Genomic DNA, 27,140 nt, shown 5'->3' with positions numbered 1-27,140 from the left:
TATTTACTGTTCGAGTCAGGTAGATGTGATTGATGCAAGATCTGCTCAGATGATAAAAGCCAGCAATGCTGTCAAACTGCATTGGCAATGACGGAGAGGGCAACAAGGGTAGTGCTGTCAAAATTGAAAGTGGAATGGATGAATTAAAATCAGTTTCACTGCTGCCTCACAGTGCCAGGGACCCGGGTTCAATTCCAGCCTCGGGTCACTGTCTGTGTGGAGTTTGCACGTTCTCCCCGTGTCTCCGTGGATTTCCTCCGGGTGCTCCAGTTTCCTCCCACAGTCCAAAGATGTGTAGGTTAGATGGATTAGCCATGCTAAAAATGCCCCTTACATTAACACTGCAATGAAGTTACTGTGAAAATCCCCCCCGTTGCCACACTCTGGCACCTGTTTGGGTACACTGAGGGAGAATTTAGCACAGCCAATGCACCCTAACCAGCACTGGTTCAGACTATTCGGAGAAACCGGAGCACCCGGAGGAAATCCACGTAGCCCCAGGGGAGAGAACGTGCAGACTCCACACAGACAGTGACCAAGCCAGGGATTGAACCCAGGTGCCTGGCTCACATTAATGAGATAAGAAGTCTCACAACACCAGGTTAAAGTCCAACAGGTTTATTACAGGTCCAACGTGGGCATCTCCACATCGCATTAGTGAGCCAGATGGGTTTTCCTGACAATCGACAATGGTTTCATGGTCATCAGTAGATTCCTAATTCCAGATATTTTTTCCTCATTGAATTCAAATTCCACTATCTGCAGCGGGCGGGATTCAAATCCAGGTCCCCAGAACATTAGCTGAGTTTCTGGATTAATAGTCGAGCAATTATACCACTAGGCCACCACCTGCCCTTCTGATTCTCACTAGCCTCTTAAACTCTCATGAATCACATTCCAACATTCCTTACTGGACAACTGTCTCATCGAACTCTGTCTATCTACGATCCAGTAAGAAGTCTCACAACACCAGGTTAAAGTCCAACAGATTTAATTGGTCGCAAAAGCCACTAGCTTTCGGAGTGCTGTCCCTTTGTCAAGTGAGTGGGAGTTCCATTCACGGGCATTCGGCCTCTGATCTTCGGGTAAGCGTTCTCCAAGGCGGCCTTCACGACACACGACAACGCAGAGTCGCTGAGCAGAGACTGATAGCCAAGTTCCGCACACACGAGGACGGCCTGAACCGCGATCTTGGGTTCATGTCACACTATCTGTAACCCCCACGACTTGCCTAGGCTTGCAAAATCTCACTAACTGTCCTGTCTGGAGACAATACACATCTCTTTAACCTGTGCTTCACGCTCTCTCCACTCACATTGTCTGTACCTTTAAGTCTTGATTACCTGTAAAGACTCGCATTCCAACCATTATTTTGTAAATTGAGTTTGTGTCTTTATATGCCCTGTTTGTGAACAGAACTCCCTCTCACCTGATGAAGGAGCAGCGCTCCGAAAGCTAGTGGCTTTTGCTGCCAAATAAACCTGTTGGACTTTAACCTGGTGTTGTGAGACTTCTCACTGCGTTTACCCCAGTCCAACGCCGGCATCTCCACATCATAACTGCAATCCACCAGCTACCTTGGTTGACAATCCCATTCCAATCTCGAACCACACCACTGCAGAACCTTCACTAAGAGTTGGAGTTGTACAGAACTTTGGTGAGGCCATAGCTGGATGACTGTGTGCAGTTCTGGTTGCCACATTGTAGGAAGGATGTGATTGCACTGCAGAGGAGATTCACCAGGATGCTGCCTGGGATGGAACTTTTAAGTTATGAAGAGAGACTGGGTAGTCATGGGTTGTTTTTCATTGGAGCAGAGAAAACTGAGCATTATGAGGAGCCTGGACAAGGAGCAGCTGTTCCCCTTAGTTGAAGGGTCAGTCACGAGGGGAGATAGGTTAAAGGTGAGTGGCAGGAATTTTAGGGGAGATGTGCTCATATAGATCCCTACAGTGCAGAAAGAGGCCATTTGGCCCATCGAGTCTGCACCGACCACAATCCCACCCAGGCCCTACCCCCATGTATTTACCCTAGCTACTCTGACACTAAGGGGCAATTTAGCATGGCCAATGCACCTAACCCGCACATCTTTGGACGGTGGGAGGAAACCGGAGCACCCGGAGGAAACCCACGCAGACATGGGGAGAATGTGCAAACTCGACACAGACAGTCACCCAAGCGGGAATCGAACCCGGGTCCCTGGCGCTGTGAGGCAGCAGTGGCGGCAGCACCATTGTGCCACCGTGAAACAGAGCTGGCTGGGAGATTAAGGAATGTATGGAGGATGATAGTTTGGCATGGCAGCTAAGAAGGAATGAGATAGAAAGGTAGGGCGTTGATTTCAACACAGCTTACCAATCCCTAAATCCATTTCTGGTTTTGCTTTGGACATTGCTCTGTTTTGTAACTGGTGTCAGTTGCTATGCACTTTCATTCACATTAATCCAGGTAAAGGAATTTTCCAATTTCGCAATTCCTGCTACAAGGCCAAAGTATGTTCATCAGGGATGAATGAGGAACCTGAAGAACAGGAGAACCTTTGCTTCTACTTTTTACGAATTCCAACTTGGGGTGTTGGTGTAGGCTGGAATTTGAGCTATGCTTGTACGCCGGGCACTTGTACAGAACTCTGGTTCACAGTTTAACGAGTTGGTTTTGTATCAGATGTCTGGAGCGGTGACACAGTGGTTAGCACTGCTGCCTCTCAAACGCCAGGGAGCCGGGTTCGATTCCCAGCTCGGGTCACTGTCTGTGTGGAGTCTGCACGTTCTCCCCGTGTCTGCGTGGGTTTCCGCCGGGTGCTCCGGTTTCCTCCCACAGTCCGAAAGACTTGCAATGGCCATGCTAAATTCTCTCTTAGTGTCCCAAGATGTGCAGGTTAGGTGGATTGGCCATGCTAAATTGCCCCTTAGTGTCCAAAGATGTGCAGGTTAGGTGGATTGGCCATGCTAAATTGCCCCTTATTGTCCAAAGATGCATGGATTAGGTGGATTGGCCATGCTAAATTGCCCCTTAGTGTCTCAAAATGTGCAGGTTAGGTGGATTGGCCATGCTAAATTGCCCCTTAGTGTCCAAAGATGTGCAGATTAGGTGGATTGGCCATGCTAAATTCTCGCTCAGTGTACCAAGCAGGCGCCAGAGTGTGGTGACTAGCGGATTTTCACAGAACTTCATTGCAGTGTTAATGTAAGCCTACTTGTGACACTAATAAATAAACTTTAAAACAGCTTCTGGGCTGGAATTCTCCGACCTCGCCCGCGGCTGGGGTTCTCCAGTCCCGCTGCAGTGAATGCAGTTTTGGCTGAGCGCCAAATTCTCCGTTCTCGCTGGCAGGGGGTGAGACATCGGAGAATCTGGGTCATTGCAACTGCAGAATGATAGCAGCTCTCAAACTCTCTCACATCATTTTGTTCAGTTGTTTCACACCCAGCCGACCCAGTCACAGATCCCAGGATCCCAATGGACCAAACCGCTTTCCATTCATTCCCTCAGCTTGGAATAGCGAATGGAATAGTGAAGTAAAGTTTATTTATTAGTCACAAGTAAGGCTTATATTAACACTGCAATGAAGTTACAGTGAAAATCCCCCAGTCGCCACAGTCCGGCGCCTGTTCGGGTCAATGCACCTAACCAGCACATCTTTCAGAATGTGGGAGGAAACCGGAGCACCCGGAGGAAACCCACGCAGACACGGGGAGAATGCGCAAACTCCACACAGACAGTGACCCAAGCCGGGAATTGAACCCGAGTCCCTGGCACTGTGAGGCAGCAGTACTAACCACTGTGCCACCGTACTGCCCATCTCATCCTGCTCCTTCCCAATGGATCAGAACAAATTGGGTGAGACTTTCCGGTTCATTTTGTGGCAGTGCCCGCCATTGGCCGACAGAAGGATCTTCCAGTCCCGCCGCTGTCATCGGGGTTTCAAACTCTTCCCGCTGGCGGGAAGGGCTGTAAAATCCCGCCCATTGTATTCCTTCTCATTCACTTTTGAGGCACGCCCACATTCTCAAACCTGTTCCCAATGGCTCCCAATGTGCAGAATCCCAAAAGACTCCTGCCCGTTCAATTCTACCCTCTGTATTTTGAACAGATCCATTCATTCCCAATGGATGCACCTCTGATCAAACACATGGGCTGGGAACTTCCCGTCTCACCTGCCACGGGAATTGTAGCGGGCGAGACAGAAAATTCGGCAGATCGTTCAAAGGTCCGTTAAACTTGGGCGGCAATTTCTCGTCGAGGGGCGCACGTGGCCAGAAAATCCTGCCCATGCCCCCTCACCCATTCCAACAGCCAACAAGGCTGTGTTCTCAGCCCCCTACTCTATTCCTTATACACCTATGACTGTGCGGCCAAACTCCCCTCCAACTCGATTTTCAAGTTTGCTGACAATAGATAGTGGGTCGGATCTCAAACAATGACGAGACAAGAGTACAGGAATGAGATAGAGAATCTGGTGAACTGGTGCGGCAACAATAATCTCTCCCTCAATGTCAACAAAACGAAAGAGATTATCATCGACTTCAGGAAGCGCAGTGGAGAACATGCCCATGTTTACATCAATGGGGACGAAGCAGAAAGTGTCGAGAGTTTCAACTTTTTAGGTGTCCAGATCACTAACAACTTGTCCTGGTCCCCCATGCCGACACTATAGTTAAGAAAGCCCACCAACGCCTCTACTTTCTCAGAAGACTAAGGAAATTTGGCATGTCAGCTACAACTCTCACCAACTTTTACAGATGCACCATAGAAAGCATTCTTTCTGGTTGTATCACAGCTTGGTATGGCTCCTGCTCTGCCCAAGACCGCAAGAAACTACAAAAGGTTGTGAATGTAGCCCAATCCATCACGCAAACCAGCCTCCCGTTCATTGACTCTGTCTACACTTCCTGCTGCCTCGGCAAAGCAGCCAGCATAATTAAGGACCCCACGCACCCCGGACATTCTCTCTTCCACCTTCTTCCGTCAGGAAAAAGATACAAAAGTCTGAGATCGCATACCAACTGACTCAAGAACAGCTTCTTCCCTGCTGCTGTCAGACTTTTGAATGGACCTACCTCGCATTAAGTTGATCTTTCTCTACACCCTAGCTATGACTGTCACACTACATTCTGCACCCTCTCATTTCCTTCTCTATGAATGGTATGCTTTGTCTGTATAACGCGCAAGAAACAATACTTTTCACTGTATACTAAACATGTGACAATAATAAATCAAATCAAACTGTACAGAATTCCATTGGAGTCATTCCTGCCTCAGGGTGCATTTACCAGCTGTGGAAATAGTCCGCCATTGGCTGACGGCAGGGTCTGATTGTCACACCGACATCTAAGGGGTTTTGCACACGTTGCACTCTCCACCCCTGGACAATGCACCGCTGGGGGTGCGGGGGGACAGGAAAATCCCGGTGCCAGGTCGGGCTGGAAAATTTCGACCTATGATCAGGGTACGAGTTTCGCTTTGGATATTTGAGTCAAAATCGAGATTAACACTCAGCGTGCCACACTGTCAGAGGTTCCACCTTTCGGACGTGACATTCAACCGAGGACCCAGTTCAAAGAATAAAGGGCAGGAACAGGCCCTTCGGCCCACCAAGCCTGCGCCCATAAGCAGTTTCTATCCCTCTGTTCGCCTCCCGTTCATGTGTTTATCGAGATACACCTTGAATGTTGCTCACGTGCCTACTTCCATCACCTCCTCAGGCGGCATGTTCCAGGCACCCGCCACTCTCTGCATGAAAACTTTCCCCACACATCTCCCCTAAACTTATCACCTCTCACTGTGAACCTGTGCCCTCTTGTAATTTTAATTCATTGTGGGACCTGGGCGTCGCTGGCTGACCAGCATTTATTGTCCATCCCCAATTGCCCTTGGAGGGCAGTTGAGAATCAACCACATTGCTGTGGCTCTGGAGTCACATGTAGGCCAGACCGGGTAAGGTCGGCAGATTTCCTTCCCCAAAGGTCAGTAGTGAACCAGATGGGTTTTTCCGACAATCGACAATGGGTCATCAGTAGATTCTTAATTCCAGATATTTTTTATTGAATTCCACCATCTGCCGTGGCGGGATTCGAACCCGGGTCCCCAGAACATTAGTTGAATTTCTGGATTAATAGTCTAGTGATAAAACTAGGCCATCGCCTTCCCAAACTTAAACTCTCTACCCTGGGATAAAGCCTTTGACTATCTACTCTGTCTATGCCTCTCATAATTTTGTAGACCTCTATCAAATCTCCCCACAGCCTCTGTCTTTCCAGTGAAAACAATCCAAGTTTATCCAACCTCTCCTCATAGCCAACACTCTTGAAACCAGGCAACATCCTGGTGAATCTTTTTTACACTCTCTCCATAGCATCCACATCCTTCTGGTAGTGTGGCGACCAGAACTGCACGCAATACTCCAAATGCGGCCTAACCAATGTTTTATATAGCTGTAACATAACTTGCCAACATTTATACTCACAGGCAACGTAAAAGACCTCAGGGTGAAGAAGAGAAAGGAAGTTCTGTCAACCAACATTACTGAACCTGATTATTGTCACGGTGCATTTGTGGGGGCTTGCTGCGTATAATTTGGTTGCTTCCTTTCTGATCAAGGCAACTCGATAGGAATCTTTAAGATCCTGAGGGATCTTGACAGGGTGGATGCGGAGAGAATGTTTTCTTTTGTGAGAGAATCTAGAACTAGGAGGTCACTGTTTAAAAATAAGGAGTCACCCATTTGAGACAGAGATGAGGAGAAATGGGCAGCACGGTGGCACAGTGGTTAGGGTTAGGGTTAGGGTTCCCGGCTTGAGTCGCTGTCTGTGTGGAGTTTGCACATTCTCCCCGTGTCTGTGTGGGTTTCCTCTGGGTGCTCCGGTTTCCTCCCACAGTCCAAAGATAAAGTTTATTTGTTAGTCACAAGTAGGCTTACATTAACACTGCAATGAAGTTACTGCGAAAATCCCCGAGTTGCCACACTCCGGCGCCTGTTCGGGTACACTGAGGGAGAATTTAGCGTGGCCAATGCACTCTAACCAGCACGTCTTTCGGACCGTGGGAGGAAACCAGAACACCCGGAGGAAACCCCACACAGACACAGGAGGAACGTGCAGACTCTGCACAGACAGTGACGTGTGGGTTCGTTGGATTGACCATGCTAAATTGCCCCAAAGCGTCAGGGGGACTAGCTAGGGTAAATGCATGGGGCTACGGGGATAGGGCTTGGGTGGGATTGTGGTCGGTGTAGACCCGATGGGCCAAATGGCCTCCTACTGCACTGTAGGGATTCTATGATAAATTATTCTCTCGAGGGTCGGAATTCTTTGGAATTCTCTTTCTCAAAAGGTGGTGGAAGCAGAACTTTGTATATTCTTAAGGCTGAGTCGGATAGAACATAGAACAGTACAGCACAGAAACAGGCCCTTCGGCCCATGATGTTGTCCTCCCACAGTCTGAAAGACGTGCTGGTTGGGGTGCATTGACCCGAAAAGGCACTGGAGTTTGGCGGCTAGGGGAATTTCACAGTAACTTCATTGCAGTGTTAATGTAAGCCTACTTGTGACTAATAAACAAACTTTAAAAAAAAGAACATGACGCCAAATCAAACCAATCCCTTCTGCCTGCACTTGGTCCATATCCCTCTATTCCTTGCAGATTCATGTGCTTATCTAAAAACCCCTTAAACGCCCCTACCTCATCTGCCTGCACCACCATCCCTGGTAGCGCATTCCTACCTACCACTCTCTGTGTAAAAACTTACCCCTCACATCTCCTCTGAACTTTCCCCCCTCACCTTAGGTGCGTGCCCCCGAGTATTAGACATTTCAACCCTGCGGAGAAAGATTCTGACTGTCAACCCTATTTGTGCCTCTCAGAATTTTATAATCTTCTATCAGGTCTCCCCTCAGCCTCCGACGCTCCAGAGAAAACAACCCTAGTTTGTCCAGCCTCTCCTTATAGCTCATTCCCTCCAATCCAGGCAGGATCCTGGTAAACCTCTTTTGCACCCTCTCCAAAGATTCTTGATTAAACATGGGAGGTGAAAGGTTATTGGGGGTAGGCAGGAATGTGGGGTTAAAATTACAGTCAGATCAGCCATGGTCCTATTTATTTATCTATTGGTGTCACAAGTAGGCTTACATTAACACTGCAATGAAGTTACTGTGAAAATCCACCTAACCTGCACATCTTTGGACACTAAGGGGCAATTTAGCATGACCAATCCACCTAACCTGCTCATCTTTGGACACTAAGGGGCAATTTAGCATGGCCAATCCACCTAACCTGCACATCTTTGGACACTAAGGGGCAATTTTACATGCCTAATCCAACTAATCTGTACATCTTTGGACACTAAGGGGCAATTTACCATGGCCAATCCACCTAACCTGCCCATCTTTAAACACTAAGGGGCAATTTAGCATGGCCAATCCACCTAACCTCCATATCTTTAGACATTAAGTGGCAATTTACCATGGCCAATCCATCTAACCCACGCATCTTTGGACTGTGGGAGGAAACCGGAGCACCCGGAGGAAACCCACACAGGCATGGGGGGGAACGTGCAGACTCCACACAGACGGTCACCTGAGGCCGGGAATTGAACCCGGGTCCCTGACGCTGTGAGGCAGCAATGCTAACCACTGTGCCACCAGGAATGTGGGGTTGGGATCAGATAAGCCATGATCTTATTGAACAGCAGAACAAGGGCTGAGTGGCCTTCCTACCACTCCTAATTTGTATGACCTCACGTATGTATTTCAACAGTAATTACAATTCAAAAGTAGCTGATTGGCCGATAAGCGGTTTCGGACATTTTATACGCTGTGAAAGGCACAATAGAAATGCCTTTTGGAAAATTAGATTAATTGTCATTGTGGAAAAGACCTAATGGATAAAAAGTCCCATCAATCACTCGCACTAAATTGAATCTCCTACAGGCCTGTACGCTGTACATCACACAGAGAGTGGCTTAATCCCAGCCTCATATCATTCCCGCAGACACAGACATTCTAGAAAAACAAGTCACGTTTCATTATTGAGAACTGCGTGTGTATTTCATTCTGATGCATGGGCTGATTAGACTGTCACTGAGCTACAACGCCTGTCTTAGCAAGAGAGTAGTGACTGCACAGCACAGATTCACAATCGCCCTGGTAGCAAAAGCAGAACTTTGATCTCGAATCAAAACAGAAACATTCTTGTTTCAGGAGAAGACTTTTAGTCCCGCCCACCAGCCGTAGGGTGGAAGAGGATGTTTTTGGGTGACATAAATTTCAAAATGGAAAAGTGGTCTTTGAGCTATTTATAGGGATGCTGGGCAGATTAATTAATTATTTAATAGATCTGGTAATTAAATAGATTAAGCCATCACTCTGTACAGGTTCAGATGCACACTGTGTGAAACTTGGTAGAAACATGACTCTGAAAATGAATGTTAACTTATTCAGTGGTGTACTGTCCAAGTCTTTCACAGTACATTTTTATTCCTGAGGGGCCAACACTGTTTTTGAGATTGAAAGCAATTTGGGTAAGAATTTAATTATTTAGAATAATATTTAGTGCATCTCAATTTTTATTTGAATCTGCTACGATCTCATCGTCCACATATAGCTATTAACTCAGGATGTCCTTGAATTTAGTGGTTAGCACTGCTGCCTCACAGTGCCAGGGACCAGGGTTCAATTCCAGTGACTGTCTGTGTGGAGTTTTCACTTTCTCCCCGTGTCTGTGTGGGTTTCCTCCAGGTGCTCTGGTTTCCTCCAAAGATGTGCAGGTTAAGTGGATTGGCCATACTAAATTGCCCCTTAGCGCCTCAAGATGTGTAGGTTAGGTGGATTGGCCATGCTAAATTGCTCCTTAGTATCCAAAGATGTGCAGGTTAGGTGGATTGGCCATGCTAAATTGCCCCTTAGTGTCCAAAGATGTGCCGGTTAGGTGGATTGGCCATGCTAAATTACCCCTTAGTGTCCCAAATGTGTTGGTTAAGTGGATTGGACATGCTAAGTTGCCCCTCAGTGATCAAAGTTGTGCAGATTAGGAGGATTGGCCATGCTAAATTGCACCTTAGTGTCCCAAAATGCGTCGGTTAAGTGGATTGGCCATGCTAAATTGCCCCTTAGTATCCAAAGATGTGCAAGTTGGTGGATTGGCCATGCTAAATTGCCCCTTAGTATCCAAAGATGTGTAGGTTAGGTGAATTGGCCATGGTAAATTGCCCCTGAGTGATCAAAGATGTGCAGGTTAGGTGGATTGGCCATGGGAAATGTGTGGGTTTGTGGGGATGTGGATGGGGATGGGGATGGGGTGGGGGAGGAGGAGAGCCAGTGCAGAGGATGGCCTCTTCTGCACTGTATGGATTTTATGATTCTATGATGATGATTTCTGACAGATGTAAGCCTTATTATTATCAAACAGGCTAAGAAATATGTTTTAAGGTTTTTTTTAAGTGTCACAAGTAGGCTTACAATAACACTGCAATGAAGTTACTGTGAAAATCCCCCATGCCGCCAGACTCCAGCGCCTGTTCGGGTAACACTGAGGGAGAATTTAGCATGGCCAATACACCTAACCAGCACGCGGAATATGGGAGGAAACCGGAGCACCCGGAGGAAACCCACGCACACACGGGAAGAACTATTTGTGATATATATAAATGATTTGGAAGAAGGTGTAACTGGTGTAATCAGCAAGTTTACGGATGACATGAAGATGGCTGGACTTGCGGATAGCGAAGAGCATTGTCGGGCAATACAGCAGGATATAGATAGGCTGGAAAATTGGGCGGAGAGGTGGCAGATGGAGTTTAATCCGGATAAATGCGAAGTGATGCATTTTGGAAGAAATAATGTAGGGAGGAGTTATACAATAAATGGCAGAGTCATCAGGAGTATAGAAACACAGAGGGACCTAGGTGTGCAAGTCCACAAATCCTTGAAGGTGGCAACACAGGTGGAGAAGGTGGTGAAGAAGGCATATGGCATGCTTGCCTTTATAGGACGGGGTATAGAGTATAAAAGCTGGAGTCTGATGATGCAGCTGTATAGAACACTGGTTAGGCCACATTTGGAGTACTGCGTCCAGTTCTGGTCGCCGCACTACCAGAAGGACGTGGAGGCGTTAGAGAGAGTGCAGAGAAGGTTTACCAGGATGTTGCCTGGTATGGAGGGTCTTAGCTATGAGGAGAGATTGGGTAAACTGGGGTTGTTCTCCCTGGAAAGACGGAGAATGAGGGGAGATCTAATAGAGGTGTACAAGATTATGAAGGGGATAGATAGGGTGAACGGTGGGAAGCTTTTTCCCAGATCAGAAGTGACGTTCACGAGGGGTCACAGGTTCAAGGTGAGAGGGGCGAAGTATAACTCAGATATTAGAGGGATGTTTTTTACACAGAGGGTGGTGGGGGCCTGGAATGCGCTGCCAAGTAGGGTGGTGGAGGCAGACACGCTGACATCGTTTAAGACTTACCTGGATAGTCACATGAGCAGCCTGGGAATGGAGGGATACAAACGATTGGTCGAGTTGGACCAAGGAGCAGCACAGGCTTGGAAGGCCGAAGGGCCTGTTTCCTGTGCTGTACTGTTCTTTGTTCTTTGTTCTTTGTTCTAACGTGTAGACTCTACACAGATACTGACCCAGCTGGGAATCGAACCTGGGTCCCTGGTGCTGTGGGGCAGCAGTGCTAACCACTGTGCCACTGTGCCGCCCAATGTTACTGAAATCTTGTGGTATGATTTTCTCCTTATTATTTTATGTTTCTGTGCAGTGCTAGTTTTTGAATGTTTTTCTACTTATGCCATCGGTAAATAAATCTGACCATCTGTTTTTAGCCTGGAGACAACAGTGGAACTATTTACCCAATGCTGAGATTTCACACTCAAGTCTTGGGAGTAGGACCTGAACTCACCACTTTCTTATCTAGCTGTGTAAATATTGACTGTTCAGAGTTATTCGTTGCGTGATATTTAATAAATTCATAAGCTATAGGAGCAGAATTAGGCCATTCAGCCCATCGAATCTGCCCCGCCATTCGATCATGGCTGATACGTTCCTCATCCCCATTTTCCTGCCTTCTCCCCATAACCCTTCAACCCATTACCAATTAAAAATCTGTCTAACTCCTCCTTAAATTTATTCCCAGCATCCACCGCACTTTGAGGTAGCGAATTCCACAGTTTCACAACCCTTTGGGAGAAATAGTTTCTCCTCCACTCTGTTTTAAATTTGCTACCTCTTATCCTAAGACTATGACCTCTTGTCCCAGAATGCCCCACAAGAGGAAGCATCCGCTCCACGTCTACTTTATCCATACCTTTTATCATCTTGTATACCTCAATTTGATCTCCCCTCATTCTTCTAAATTCCAGAGAGTAAAAAGTAAACTTTATTTATTAGCCACAAGTAAGGCTTACATTAACGCTGTAATGAAGTTACTGTGAAATTCCTCTAGTCGCCATATCTGGGCGCCCGTTCGGGTCAATGCACCCTAACCGGCACGTCTTTCAGACTGTGGGAGGAAACCGGAGCACCCAGAGGAAACCCACGCAGACACGGGTGGGCTTATCTGTTCAATCTCTCTTCATATGACAAACCCCTCATCTCTGGAATCAATCTAGTGAACCTCCTCTGAACTGCCTCCAATGCCACTATAACTTTCCTCAAATAAGGGGACCAAAACTCAAGGTGCGTTTAAATTTCTAATCGGGCTCCAGCTTTGTACAGTTGCAACAGTATTTCCTTACCTTTATGTTCTATTCCTTTAGCTACAAATGTCAACATTGCATTTGCTTAATGGATGAGTTGGGGGGTCTTGTTGTCTGACTTAGAACAGTGGCACGCTCAGACATATCATCAGATGGGAGTGAGCGATTCCTTTTGTACCTGGTGTTTACTGTACACACTCAGGGAGCTGACATTGGGCCACATACGAGTGCTTCCCATAGATAGAATTTTCTCACTAGCAAACACCTTGAGGCCTCGGGTGTGGCTGGCAATGCAGTATAGCAAGTGAGAAGTGATGAAACAGAAGGAGCTGAGTGAAATGCTACATTGGACGTAACATTTCAGTTTCATTACACCCAGGAGGGCTGAGATTTTGCAATCCAGTTGTGGAAAATACAAAGCAGCCTCTGAAATCGATAAAAGCCCTGCCAACGTGACGTGGGTCCGTTGCATAAGGTGGGAGTGATTCTGTTTGGCCGAATGGCCCCATTGTTGGGCAGTTCAAAGTTCAGCTTGATAAAACACGGCTCAGATATTTTGGGGAAGTGAGTCATTCCCCTATCTTGCTCGTTTCCGAGCGTCCACTGCGTCCCCATGACGACCAGTCGCTCTCTCGCCTGCCTAGCCCTGGCATTGCCGTTCGCTGGAGCCCGATTAGAAATTTAAACGGGGCCCTTTCCCACCTCAGTGAAGCGACTTCACAGCTAATCAGCTCCCCTTGAGGTGTTTACTCAAACTCCCGGGTTGGCAGAATTAGCATTGCCATGGAAACCAGGCAGCCATGTCCATCTGAAATGCTGACACAAATTGAACCTTCATTTTAAAAAACAGGTCGGAAAGGTTATTGCTCAAAAATTGATATTAATTGTGGGGATGCAGCATGAAGAGTATATATCAACACCATAGGATCATAAGAGACAGGAGCAGGACTAGGCCTCAGGAATTAGGCCTCAAAGACTTGGCCTCAAAGACTAGCCCCCAAAGACTAGGCCTCAAGAACTAGGCCTCAAGAACTAGGATACAAAGACTAGGCCTCAAAGACTAGGCCCCAAAAACTAGGCCTCAAGAATTAGGCCTCAAAGACTTGGCCTCAAAGACTAGGCCCCAAAGACTAGGCCCCAAAGACTAGGCCTCAAGAACTAGGCCTCAAAGATTAGGCCTCAAAGATTAGGCCTCAAAGAATAGGCCTCAAAGACTAGGCCTCAGTGCAGAACATGCCCCTGTCTACATCAATGGGAACGAAGTAGAAAGGGTCGAGAGCTTCAAGTTTTTAGGTGTCCAGATCACCAACAACCTGTTCTGGTCCCTCCCATGCTGACACTCTAATTAAGAAAGCCCACCAACGCCTCTTCTTTCTCAGAAGACTAAGGAAATTTGGCATGTCAGCTACGACTCTCACCAACTTTTACAGATGCACCATAGAAAGCATTCTTTCTGGTTATATCACAGCTTGGTATGGCTCCTGCTCTGCCCAAGATCGCAAGAAATTACAAAGAGTTATGAACATAGCCGGTCCATCATGCAAACCAACCTCCCACCCCATTGACTCTTTCTACACCTCCCGCTGCCTCGACAAAGCAGCCAGCATGATTAAGGACCCCACGCACCCCGGACATTCTCTCTTCCACCTTCTTCCGTCAGGAAAAAGATACAAAAGTCTGAGGTCACGTACCAACTGACTCAAGAACAGCTTCTTCCCTGCTGCCATCAGACTTTTGAATGGGCTTACCTCGCATTAAGTTGATCTTTCTCTACACCCTAGCTATGACTCTCTTGTTTCCTTCTCTATGAATGGTATGCTTTGTCTGTTTAGCACGCAAGAAACAATACTTTTCACTGCATGCTAACACATGTGACAACAATAAATCAAATCAAATCAAAACCTCAAGGACTAGGCTTGAAGAACTAGGCCTCACAAACTAGGCCTCACAAACTAGGGCTCAAGGACTAGATTTCAAGAATTAGGCGCCATGAACTAGGCCTCAAGGACTAGGCCTCAAGGACGAGGCCTCAAACTTGCTCTACCATTCAATATGATCAAGGTTGGTCTTCTCCCTCAACTCCACTGATTCCTCCACTCCCCATATCCCCTAATTCCCTGAGAGACCAAAAATCAATCTCAAGCCTCAGATATCTACGACGGAGCATTATTGTTACAGTCTTATATGCGTAAAACTATATGCAAGGACATTCTGTTGGTATTCATGACTGGGGTGTGGACGATGGCTCAAGACGTCAAGTGATTGTGTGGGCAATGGTCACAGGACAAAGGCATTTTGTGATTAATAAACACTTTGGCCTGGAAGCGGGAGGTCTCGGATCAGCAAAGGAGAGAACCTGGTCTGGTAATCATTGACCAGGGAACCAGAAAGTGCCGCTTGCCAATTTCAGCACAGAGAAGTGAGAACAAACCTTTCAGCGTAGAGCCTTCGAATTTCCAAATCAAGGATTGACTATAGGAGTGATATTGTTGACCCTTTAATGTATCTAAGTGCATAGCACATCATCTCTTGTTTGTCTGTGTGTGTGCATGTGTGTGTATTTGTGCCTGTGTGTATGCACATGATGTGGAGATGCCGGCGTTGGACTGGGGTAAACACAGTAAGAAGTTTAACAACACCAGGTTAAAGTCCAACAGGTTTATTTGGTAGCAAAAGCCACTCGCTTTCGGAGCCTTAAGCTTAAGCCTTAAGGCTCCGAAAGCTAGTGGCTTTTGCTACCAAATAAACCTGTTGGACTTTAACCTGGTGTTGTTCATTCTCCCCGTGTCTGCATGGGTTTCCTCCGGGTGCTCCGGTTTCCTCCCACAGTCTGAAAGACGTGCTGGTTAGGTGGATTGGCCATGCTAAATTGCCCCTTAGTGTCAGGGGTAAATGTATGGGGCTATGGGGATAGGGTCAGGATGGGACTGTGGTTGGTGAAGGCTTGATGGGCCGAATGGCCTCCTTCTGCAGTGTCGGGATTCTATGATACATGTGTGTTTGTGCACACATGAGTGTGTTTTTATGCCTGTGTGTATACACAGGATGTGGAGATGCCGGCGTTGGACTGGGGTAAACACAGTAAGAAGTTTAACAACACCAGGTTAAAGTCCAACAGGTCCACTCTACCAAATAAACCTGTTGGACTTTAACCTGGTGTTGTTAAACTTCTTACTGTGTATACACAGGTACAGGTGTACAGGTGTGCATGCATGTGTGTGCATTAATGCGCATGTGCGTGTGTGTTGTGTGCACCTTGTCTAGGTGAGGAGTGGGTGTGTTCTTGCGTTTACATCCCAGATGTCGGGATGAATAAATGCTTATCCTTTCATTTAGAAACATACAAATATACAAAATAGGAGCAGGAGGAGGCCATTCAGCCCCTCAAGCCTGCTCCGCCATTCAATAAGATCATGGCTGATCACTTTGTGTTGCGTTCCACATTTCCATCTACCCACAATAACCTTCGATCCCCTTGCTTAACAAGAATCTATCAACCTCCACCTTCAAAATATTCAGTGACCCCGCCTCCACCGCCTTCTGAGGCAGAGAGTTCCAAGGTTGAATAGCCTTCCGAGAGAGAAAAAAGTTCTCATCTCTGTCCTAAAAAGGTGACACCTAATTTTAAAGCAGCAGCCCTCTAGTTCAGATTCACCCACAAGAGGAAACATCCTTTCCAATGTCCACCTTGTTGAGACTGCTCAGGATCTTATAAACTTTAATCAAGTCACCCCCCTCACTCTTCTGAACTCCAGGGGAAACAATCCCAGTCTGTCCAACCTTCCCTCATCAGACAGATGGTGACCTGAGGCCGGAATTGAACCTGGGTCCCTGGCGCTGTGAGGCAGCAGTGTTAACCCACTGTGTCACCCATGTACATACACGCAAGCACAAATACACACACATGCAAACACACATGGGTGCAAATACACACTCATGCACACACACATGCACACACACAGACACACAAGAGATGATGTGCTATGCACTTAGATACATTAAAGGGTCAACAATATCACTCCTATAATCAATCCTTGATTTGGAAATTCGAAGGCTCCACGCTGAAAGGTTTGTTCTCACTTCTCTGTGCTGAAATTGGCAAGCTGCACTTTCTGGTTCCCTGGTCAATGATTACCAGACCGGGTTCTCCCCTTTGCTGATCCGAGACCTCCTCTCATTCCCTGTATCAATCTAGCAAACCTCCTCTGAATGACCTCCAACGCATTTACATCCTTCCTTAGATAAGGAGACCCATTGACTCCGTCTACATTTCCCGCTGCCTCGGGAAAGCAGCCAGGATAGTCAAGGACCCCACGCATTTTTTTTATTCATTCGTGGGACATGGGCATCGTTGGCTGGGCCAGCATTTATTGCCCATCCCTAGTTGGGGCAGTTAAGTCAACCACATTGCTGTGGCTCTGGAGTCACATGTAGGCCAGACAGGGTAAGGACGGCAGATTTCCTTCCCTAAAGGACATTAGTGAACCAATACCAGACATTTTCGCTTTCATCTTCTTCCGTTGGGAAAAAGATACAAAAGTCTGAGGTCACGTACCAACCGACTCAAGAACAGCTTCTTCCCTGCTGCCATCAGGCTTTTGAATGAACCTACCTCGCGTTAAGTTGATTTTTCTCTACACTCTAGCTATGACTGTAACACTACATTCTGCACTCTCTCCTCTCCTTCTCTATGAATGGTATGCTTTGTCTGTATCACGCGCAAGAAACAATACTTTTCACTGTATCCCAATACATGTGACAATAATAAATCAAATCAAAACTGCACACAGTATTCGATGTGTATTTGTTCAGTGTGAGAATCAAACATACAAAAAACTCTGTCCTGTCTCTTTTTGTTTTAAGGTCACAGCACCCTCAAGGGGTTAAAACATTTCCTCAAAAAAATTTCATCTAGTTCATAGAATCATAGAAACCCTACAGTGCAGAAGGAGGCCATTCGGCCCATCGAGGTCTGCACCGACCACAATCCCACCCAGGCCCTACCCGCTAATCCCTTTTTTTACCCGCTAATTTACCCGCTAATCCCTCTAACCTACGCATCCCAGGACTCTAAGGGGCAATTTTTAACCTGGCCAATCATTGGGTTCAGTCGAGAGGTGGGAGAAAAGGGGCAAGAGTCCCACATCTCCCCTTGTCCTGAGGAGAGAGTTCCAAAGATTCGCAACCCTCTGAAGAAAGATCTCCTCATCTCAGTCCAAAATGACCGACCCCACATCCTGAAACTGTGTCCCCCACTTGTTCTAGATTCCCACAGAACCCTGACAGTGCAGAAGGAGGCCATTTGACCCATCGAGTCTGCACCAACTCCCTGACAGGGCATCTTACCCAGGCCCAACCCTGCCCCCAACCCAATCCCATCTATTCATCCCACTAATCCCCCTAACCTACAAATCTTTGGACACTAAGGGGCATTTTAGCATGGCCAATCCACCTAACTTGCATATCTTTGGACACTAAGGGACAATTTAGCATGGCCAATCCACCTAACCTGCACATTTTTGGACACTAAGGGGCAATTTAATCATAGAATCATAGAATCATAGAATCATAGAAACCCTACAGTGCAGAAGGAGGCCATTCGGTCCATCGAGTCTGCACCGACCACAATCCCACCCAGGCCCTACCCCCACATATTTTACCCGCTAATCCCTCTAACCTACACATCCCAGGACTCTAAGGGGCAATTTTTTAACCTGGCCAATCAACCTAACCCGCACATCTTTGGACTGTGGGAGGAAACCGGAGCACCCGGAGGAAACCCACGCAGACACGAGGAGAATGTGCAAACTCCACACAGACAGTGACCCGAGCCGGGAATCGAACCCGGGACCCTGGAGCTGTGAAGCAGCAGTGCTAACCACTGTGCTACCGTAACACGGCTAATGCATCCTACCTGCTCATTTTTAAACACTGAGGGTCAATTTACCATGGCCAATGCACCTAACCTGCACACCCTTGGACACTAAGGGGCAATTTAACATGGCCAATGCACCTAACCTGCACACCCTTGGACACTAAGGGACAATTTAGCATGGCCAATCCACCTAACCTGTACACCTTGGACACTAAGGGGCAATTTAACACGGCCAATCCACCTAACCTACACATCCTTTGGACTGTGGGAGGAAACCGGAGCACCCGGAGGAAACCCACGCAGATTCGGGGAGAACGTGCAGACTCCACACAGGCAGTGCCCCAAGGCCGGGAATCGAACCCGGGTCCCTGGCGCTGTGAGGCAGCAGTGTTAACCACTATACCACCGAACCCTCCCTAAGATTCTCTGAGATAAGATGGGAGGGTTTTTAAACTGAACTGCAAAGTGGAAAGTGGAATTGAGCTATCAGTGGGAAATGTTCGTCAGATGAATTAATTATTAGATCTGTTCAATTAAATAGATTAAGCTATCAGTGTGGAGAAATGTAAACACGCTATGCGCCTTGGCAGAATTCTGTGTCTGAAGTGAGTGTTGTTCCTTGGTGTACTGTGCAAATTTGTTTTAAGATGACATCTATTCCCAGGAGATTTTTGAGGTTGTGCCATTTGGGTAGGGACAGAGGTAATGCCTTCAAAATGTTCCATATTTCAATGCGGTCACTGGCTTGGGTCACTGGCTGTGCAGAGCCAGTTCTCCCCGTGTCTGCGTGGGTTTCCTCCAGGTGCTCCAGTTAGGGTGGCACGGTGGCACAGTGGTTAGCACTGCTGCCTCACAGCGCCAGGGACCCAGGTTCGATTCCCAGCTTGGGTCACTGTCTGTGCGGAATCTGCACGTTCTCCCCGTGTCTGCGTGGGTTTCCTCCGGATGCTTCGGTTTCCTCCCATAGTCCGAAAGATGTGCTGGTTGAATGGATTGGCCATGCTAAATTGCCCCTTAGTGGCCCAAGATGTCTAGGTTAGGTGGATTTGCCAGGCTATGGCGCAGTGGTTAGCACTGCTGCCTCACAGCACCTGGGACCCAGGTTCGATTCCCAGCTTGGGTCAGTGTCTGTGTGGTGTTTGCACATTCTCCCCGTGTCTGCATGGGTTTCCTCCAGGTGCTCCGGTTTCCTCCCACAGTCCGAAATATGTGCTGATTAGGTGCATTAGCCGTGCTAAATTCTCCCTCAGTGTACCCGAACAGGTCCCGGAGTGTGGCGACTAGGGGATTTTCACAGCAACTTCATTGCAGTGTTAATGTAAGCCTCACTTGGTGTGAATTTAGCATGGCCAATGCACCTAGTCAGCACGTCTTTTGGACTGAGGGAGGAAACCAGAGCACCCGGAGGAAACCCACGCAGACACGGGGAGAACGTGCAAACTCCGCACAGACAGTGATCCAAGCCGTGAATCGAACCCGGGGGGTCCCTGGCGCTGTGAGGCAGCAGTGCTAACCACTGTGCCACCATGCGCTGGGAGGGGGAAGTTTAAAGGAGATATGAGGGGTAAGTTTTTTACACAGAGAGTGGTAGGTGTCTGGAACGCGCTGCCAGGGGTAGTGGAGGCAGATACGATAGGGACGTTTAAGGGGCTTTTAGATAAGCACATGAATATGCAAGGAATAAAGGGATATGGAGCAAGGGCAGGCAGAAGGAATTAGTTTAATTTGGCGTCATGTTCGGCACAACATTGTGGGCCGAAGGGCCTGTTTCTGTGCTGGACTGTTCCATGTTCCATGTTCTATGTCGTCTCTCTCTCCTCTTCCCCAACCATGAGCTGCAATTTTGGGAGCACTCCTCTATCGCTCCCACGCTCCCTTCCATTTGCCCAGAATTCTGATGAGGGAGTCCCAGCTCCCACGTCGGCCACCACCACACCAGCCCTAATGACACTACCAGTCTGTGCCAACTTGCACACCTGACACACGCGCCTCTGAAGAAATTGGAGCCTGCAATCTAGGCTGACATTCCAGCGCCGTACTGAAGGAGTGCTGCACTGCCTGAGGTGCCGTCTCTCGAATAAATCCTTAAACATAGGCCCTGTTTTCACTGAATTATAGAATCCCTACAGTGAAGCAGGAGGCCATTTAGCCAATTGAAATTAAATGGCAATTTACCATGGCCAATCCACCTAACCTACATATCTTTGGGCACTAAGGGACAATTTAGCATGGCCAATCCACCTAACCTGCACATCTTTGGACTGTGGGAGGAAACCGGAGCACCCGGAGGAAACCCGCGCAGACACGGGAAGAACTTGCAAACTCCACACAGACAATCACCCGAGGCCGGAATCGAACCCGGATCCCTGGCGATGTGAGGCGGCGGTGCTAACCACTGTGCCACCGTGCCACCTCAAGTGGCGCTCCTGTGGTGTGAGTGTCTGTTAAAGATCCCAGGATACTAAATCTTCTCATTCCTTCCTAAACCTACAGCACTGGGTAAAGGGGTCAAATCAGCATGTCATGTGTTGTGTTGGTGGCTGTTGAATGTTGTAATGTTGACTAAACAATAGCAGCGACTGTATTTCCAATTTGCGTCACTGGCTGAACAAGCCTGAGAACCTGTGGTGGTTATTATGTAAGTGAAAACTCCCTCTAATCCTCGCGTTTACATATAGACATTCCAGCTGAAACCATACAAGTGCATGCTACAAGAGGAGGCCATTCAGGCCCTTGAGCCCATGCTAGCCCTTTGAAAGGGCAATCCAATTAATCCCACTCGACCGCTCCCATTTGCCCTGAAAAATCTTGTCTTGGCAAAAATTTACCTAATTACCCTTTGGGAAGTCATGATTGAATTTGCTTCTGCCGTTGTCTCGTGAGGAAAGGTTGAAGAGGTTAGGCTTTGTTTCCATTGGAGTATTGAAGAGTAAGAGGCGATTTGTTCGAAACCTTTAAGAATTGAGGGGTCTCGACAAGCTGGATGTCAAGAAGGTGTTTCCTCCTCTGGGAGAATCTAGAACTAAGGGGTCACTGTTTTAAAATAAGGCGTCTCCCGTTTGAAACGGAGGTGAGGAGAATTTTTCCTTCTTTCAGAGTGTTGCCTCTTCCTCAAAAAGTGGTGAATCTTCGAATATTTTTAAGGCGGAGATGGTTAGATTCTTGGTAAGCAACTGGGGTGAAAGGTTATCAGGGGGATAGGAGGGATGCAGATTAGAGGTTGCTCTCAGATCAGCCATGATCTTACCAAATGGTGGAGCAGGCCCGAGGGGCTGAATGGCCTACTCCCGTTTCTCGTTCGTATGTTCCTTTATGTTCATAAATTCATAGAATCATAGATTCCCTACAATCCGGAAGAGGCCATTTGGCCCATCGAGACTGTACCGACTCTCTGACTGAGTATGTTTTCCAGTCCCTCTCCCCTGCCCTAACCCTTTAACCCCACACATTTCCCATGGCAAATCCACCTAACCTGCACATCTTTAGACACTAAGGGGCAATTTAGCATGGCCAATCCACCTAACCTGCACATCTTTAGACACTAAGGGGCAATTTAGCATGGCCAATCCACCTAACCTGCACATCTTTAGACACAAAGGGGCAATTTAGCATGGCCAATCCACCTAACCTGCACATCTTTAGACACTAAGGGGCAATTTAGCATGGCCAATCGACATAACCTACGCATCTTTGGATACTAAGGGGCAATTTAGCATGGCCAATCCACCCAACCTACACATCTTGGGACACTAAGGGTTAATTTAGCATGGCCAATCCACCCAACCTACACATCTTGGGACACTAAGGGTTAATTTAGCTTGGTCAATCCACCTAACCTGCACATCTTTGGACACTAAGGGGCAATTTAGCATGGCCAATCCACCTAACCTTACATGTCTTTGGACACCAGGGGGCAAGTTAGCATGGCGAATCCACCTAACTGTGCATCTTTGGACTGTGGGAGGAAACCGGAGCACCCGGAGGAAATGCACACAGACACGGGGAGAACGTGCAAACTCCACACAGACAGATCACAATTACTCATGGCATTAAAATAATTCTCTTCATCTCCCCGTCAGTTTCTTGGCCGATCGCTTCCAATTTGTGTCCCTCTGGTTACCAACTCCCCTGGGGACAACTTCTTATTAATTCTATTGGAACCCTTCCTTGCTGTGAACTCCTCAATTCAATCTTCCCTTGACTATCTCTGCTTCCAGGAGGACTATCCCAGCTCCACTACTCTGTCCATGGCACACTGAAGCCACCCAGCACTGGTAACTGCTCAGTCAATCTCCTTTCCGCCCCTGCCCAAGGACTTGAGATCCTTCCTAACAAGCAGTTTAACCACGGGTCTCGTTAAACAAGCCTAGCCAGTGATTTGTAAAGGTCACCTCATGAGCGATCACCCTATCTTAGCCCAGAGGCATTGATGGTAATCGAATCATAAAAACATACGGAGGAGGCCATTCTGCCCATCATTCTCATGCTGGTTTTTCAAGAGGGCCATTCCTTCACTGTCGCTGGGTCAAAGTACCCCATACCCCAGCTGTTGAGAAGTTATAAGATACGACCCAAGAGATATAATCACAGGATCCCTACAGTACACAAACAGGCTGTTCGGCCCATCGAATCTGCACCGACTCTTCAACATCATAACCAGACCCTATCCTATAATCCCACATATTTATTGCACTAATGCCCCTAATCTATACATCTTGGAACACTAAAAGACAATTTAGCATGGCCAATCCACCTAACCTGCACATCTTTGGAACTAAGGGGCAATTTAACATGGCCAATCCACCTAAACTGCACATCTTTGAACACCAAGGGGCAATTTAGCATGGCCAATCCACCTAACCTGCACATCTTTGGAACTAAGGGGCAATTTAACATGGCCAATCCACCTAACCTGCACATCTTTGGAACTAAGGGGCAATTTAGCATGGCCAATCCACCTAACCTGCACATCTTTGGAACTAAGGGGCAATTTAGCATGGCCAATCCACCTAAACTGCACATCTTTGAACACCAAGGGGCAATTTAGCATGGCCAATCCACCTAACCTGCACATCTTTCGGACTGTGGGAGGAAACTGGAGCACCCGGAGGAAACCCACGCAGACACGGGGAGAACGTGCAGACTCCGCACAGAAAGTCGCCTGAGGCCAGCATAGAACCCGGGTCCCTGGCGCTGTGAGGCAGCAGTGCTAACCACTGTGCCACCGTGCCACGGGCAATGTCCCTGACAATAATGGGTCTCCTCCCACACTGCACGTTTTTATGATTTGATCTCGGGCATCAGCGTGGGTGTTAGAATTACCGTCAGCACCTCTGGGCTGCGGAAAGGTGATTGTCCATTGATGACGTGTGGGCAATGCACTCTCAGGAGGATGTGAGGGTGTCGGAGTGGGCACAGAAACTATTCTCAAGGAGGGTAGCCAGTGATGAGGAATTATACGGATCAGATGGAGAAGATGCGACTGTTCTCCTGAGGGAAGAGAGGGCGGAGAGGGCCTTTTTGAGATGGGGTCAGGTCGGGAGAGATCGGGAGAGATCGCTCCCATTGCTGCAAGGATGGAGGACGATTTGAGGGCAGCGAGATGAGGAGAATGGTTCTTCCCCTGCGGGTGGTCCAGATTTTGAATGCTGGAGGCTGGGACACCCCAAGGCTGCTGAAGAGGAATTGGAGAGGTGTGCAAAGAAAGGCAAAATAAGAGTTCACAGGCGAAAAGTTGAGGAGCTTCACTCAGCTGCATTGCTCTTATTGTAAGTTAAGGATAGCACAAACACGACGGGCTGAATGGACATCTCCTGAACTGCAACTGACTCAAGAACAGCTTCTTCCCTGCTGCTGCCATCAGACTTTTGAATGGACCTACCTCGCAGTAAGTTGATCTTTCTCTACACCCTAGCTCTGACTGTAACACTGCATTCTGCACTCTCTCCTTTGCTACTCTATGAACGGTATGCTTTGTCTATATAGCGCACAAGAAACAATACTTTTCACTGTATGCTAATACATGTAACAATAATAAATCAAATCAAATAACAGCTTCTTCCCTGCTGCCATTGGACATTTGAATGGGCCGACCTTGCGTTAAGTTGATCTTTCTCTACACCCTAGCCATGACTGTAACACTACATTCTGCACTCTCTCCTTTCCTTCTCTATGAACGGTATGCTTTGTCTGCATAGCGCACAAGAAACAATACTTTTCACTGAATCTCAATACAATGTGACAATAATAAATCAAATCAAAGTCAGAACCAGGGAAGCAAAAGGTTCCTCCCTCACACCATGAGGGGGTTAAACTCTCCCCCTCTCCCCCTCCTCCCCCCACCACACTGCAGAGGAACAATTCTGGTTGCCAGTCACTTAGTTCTGCTGAGTAAAAGAACCGGTTTGAGAGCTAAAGAGTTTTTCCACAAGATACGAACTTACGATAAGTGCAGCCTTCGATAACCAATTCAGTAAAAATAATCCACGCACACACCTGCAGTGAGAAAAGGGATCCGTGAGTGCTTTGCTCGGAGAGGCTGAACTGTTTTGTTCTGCGTGTGTGTACACTTTTTTCTCCCTTATTTCGGGTAGGGTGTGGATTTGGTGCTGACCCCATGACTCAGTGTAGAGATACACGCCCCATTATACAGGGCGGGTGACCTGTCATTCTTTACTGGCTGGTTGGAGTCTTAACCACATTCCAATGCTCACAATCCTTTGGAACAAAAGGGGCCCTGTACCTGTACCTGTCATTCCGCAATCAGAGTTGTAAAAGCAACCCACCTCAGCCTGCAGGTTTAATATTAACCGGCAGCCTCGGAGGGAAAACAAATAAAGATTATTTATTAGTGTCACGGGTAAGGATTACATTAACATTGCAATGAAGTTACTGTGAAACTCCCCGAGTTATCACATTCCGGCGCTTGTTCGAGTATATTGAGGGAGAATTTAGCACAGCCAAACTGCATCTCTTTGAAACTGTGGGAGGAAACCCACGCAGACACGAGGAGAATGTGCAAACTCCACACAGACAGTGACCCAAGCCGGGAATTGAACCCGGGTCCCTGGCACTGTGAGGCAGCAGTGCTAACCACTGTGCCACCGTGTCACCCAAGCACTCCCGAGGGCCGCTTCTCCCCTTCTGGACTCTTTCATATTTATTTCCAAGCAGATTATTGATTTGATTTGATTTGATTTATTATTGTCACATGTATTAACATACAGTGAAAAGTGTTGTTTCTTGTGCGCTATACAGACAAAGCATACCGTTCATAGAGAAGGAAAGGAGAGGGTGCAGAATGTAGTGTTACAGTCATAGCTAAGGTATAGAGAAAGATCAACTTAATGCGACGTAGGTCCATTCAAAAGTCTGACAGCAGCAGGGAAGAAGCTGTTCTTGAGTCGGTTGGTACGTGAGCTCAGACTTTTGTATCTTTTTCCCGAAGGAAGAAGGTGGAAGAGAGAATGTCTGGGGTGCGTGGGGTACTTAATTATGCTGGCTGCTTTTCCAAGGCAGCGGGAAGTGTAGACAGAGTCATTGGATGGGAGGCTGGATAGTCTGGTTACCAGGTAGCTTGGGGCAGGAACAGTATGGTAACGACTCACCGGCGGGGTAATCGGCCCTGGCCGGTTCCAGCGTGCCGGCCGGAACGCCGATTCTATCCCATCACCGCCGCGACGGAGAACCATCACCCTTTCCTAGCCCAGGAGAGTCATTCCATCTCACACCACAATACCCCGGAGAATCTGAACTCAAAGCACTCGGTGGGAAGGGGAGGGAATCAGTATTGCATCGGAACACGTGGGGGAAGGGGAGGGGTGGGGAGGGGAGGGGAAGGTGGGGGAGGGAAAGGTGGGGGGAGGGCAGGGGAAGGTGGGGGAGGGGAAGGGAAGGTGGGGGAGGGGAGGGGAAGGTGGGGGGAGGGGAGGGGAAGGTGGGGGGAGGGGAGGGGAAGGTGGAGGAGGGGAGGGGAAGGTGGGGAGGGCAGGAGAAAGTGGGGGAGGGGAGGAGAAGGTGGGGGAGGGGAGGGGAAGGTGGGGGAGGGGGAGGGGAAGGTGGGGGGGGGGTGGGGCGGAGACGGAAGGAAAATGCTGTCACCCCAGACATTCCAGTTTGAATCAGGTGCCTCCCCCTGTTGGTATTTGCTGTGTGTGTTTGTACCTCTCTGGCTGCAGACGGTGCCCTCAGGTGTGGCGATGGCCAATTCGATGGTGGCTTTTGAGAGGGAGTCTGAAGGGTTTTCTGAAGAGAAATGGTCTGGCAGGGCCTCTGCGGACTGGGAGGGGGAGGATTGTCCAGCTTGCAGAGAGCTGGAATGGATATGGACTTGATGGACCAAATGGCCTCCAGCCCTCCTCAATGCCCCTCCCTCCCCGCATGTATGCATTGCCTGAAAATTCATGTCCTCCCTTGCTCTCTCTCTCCCTGTCTCTCTCCCGTTCTCCCTGTGCCTGCCTGGGTTTCCTCCGGGTGCTCCGGTTTCCTCCCACAGTCCATTGGTGTGCAGGTTAGGTGGATTGGCCGTGCTAAATTGCCCCTTAATGTCAGGCATAAATACATGGGGTTATGGGGAT

General features: G+C 48.0%; 1 protein-coding gene across 4 annotated transcripts in view; it reads right to left on the bottom strand.

The window, feature by feature from the left end:
- Positions 1 to 25,136, bottom strand: part of LOC144509012 (epidermal growth factor receptor kinase substrate 8-like protein 1) — a 152,334-nt gene extending 127,198 nt beyond the window's left edge. For 2 of the 4 annotated variants that reach the window (XR_013500377.1, XM_078237258.1), the window contains exon 1: positions 25,008 to 25,126. The gene's annotated coding sequence lies outside the window, so the exon portion shown is untranslated. Of the gene's footprint in view, positions 1 to 25,007 lie in introns of all 4 variants that reach the window. The other 2 variants (XM_078237259.1, XM_078237260.1) reach the window with 2 other exon arrangements.
- Positions 25,137 to 27,140: the final 2,004 nt, after the last annotated feature.

This window comes from Mustelus asterias, chromosome 21 (genome assembly GCF_964213995.1).
Source record: "Mustelus asterias chromosome 21, sMusAst1.hap1.1, whole genome shotgun sequence".
NCBI classification, from domain to species: domain Eukaryota; kingdom Metazoa; phylum Chordata; class Chondrichthyes; order Carcharhiniformes; family Triakidae; genus Mustelus; species Mustelus asterias.
This window is presented reverse-complemented; position numbering and strand designations above follow the sequence as displayed.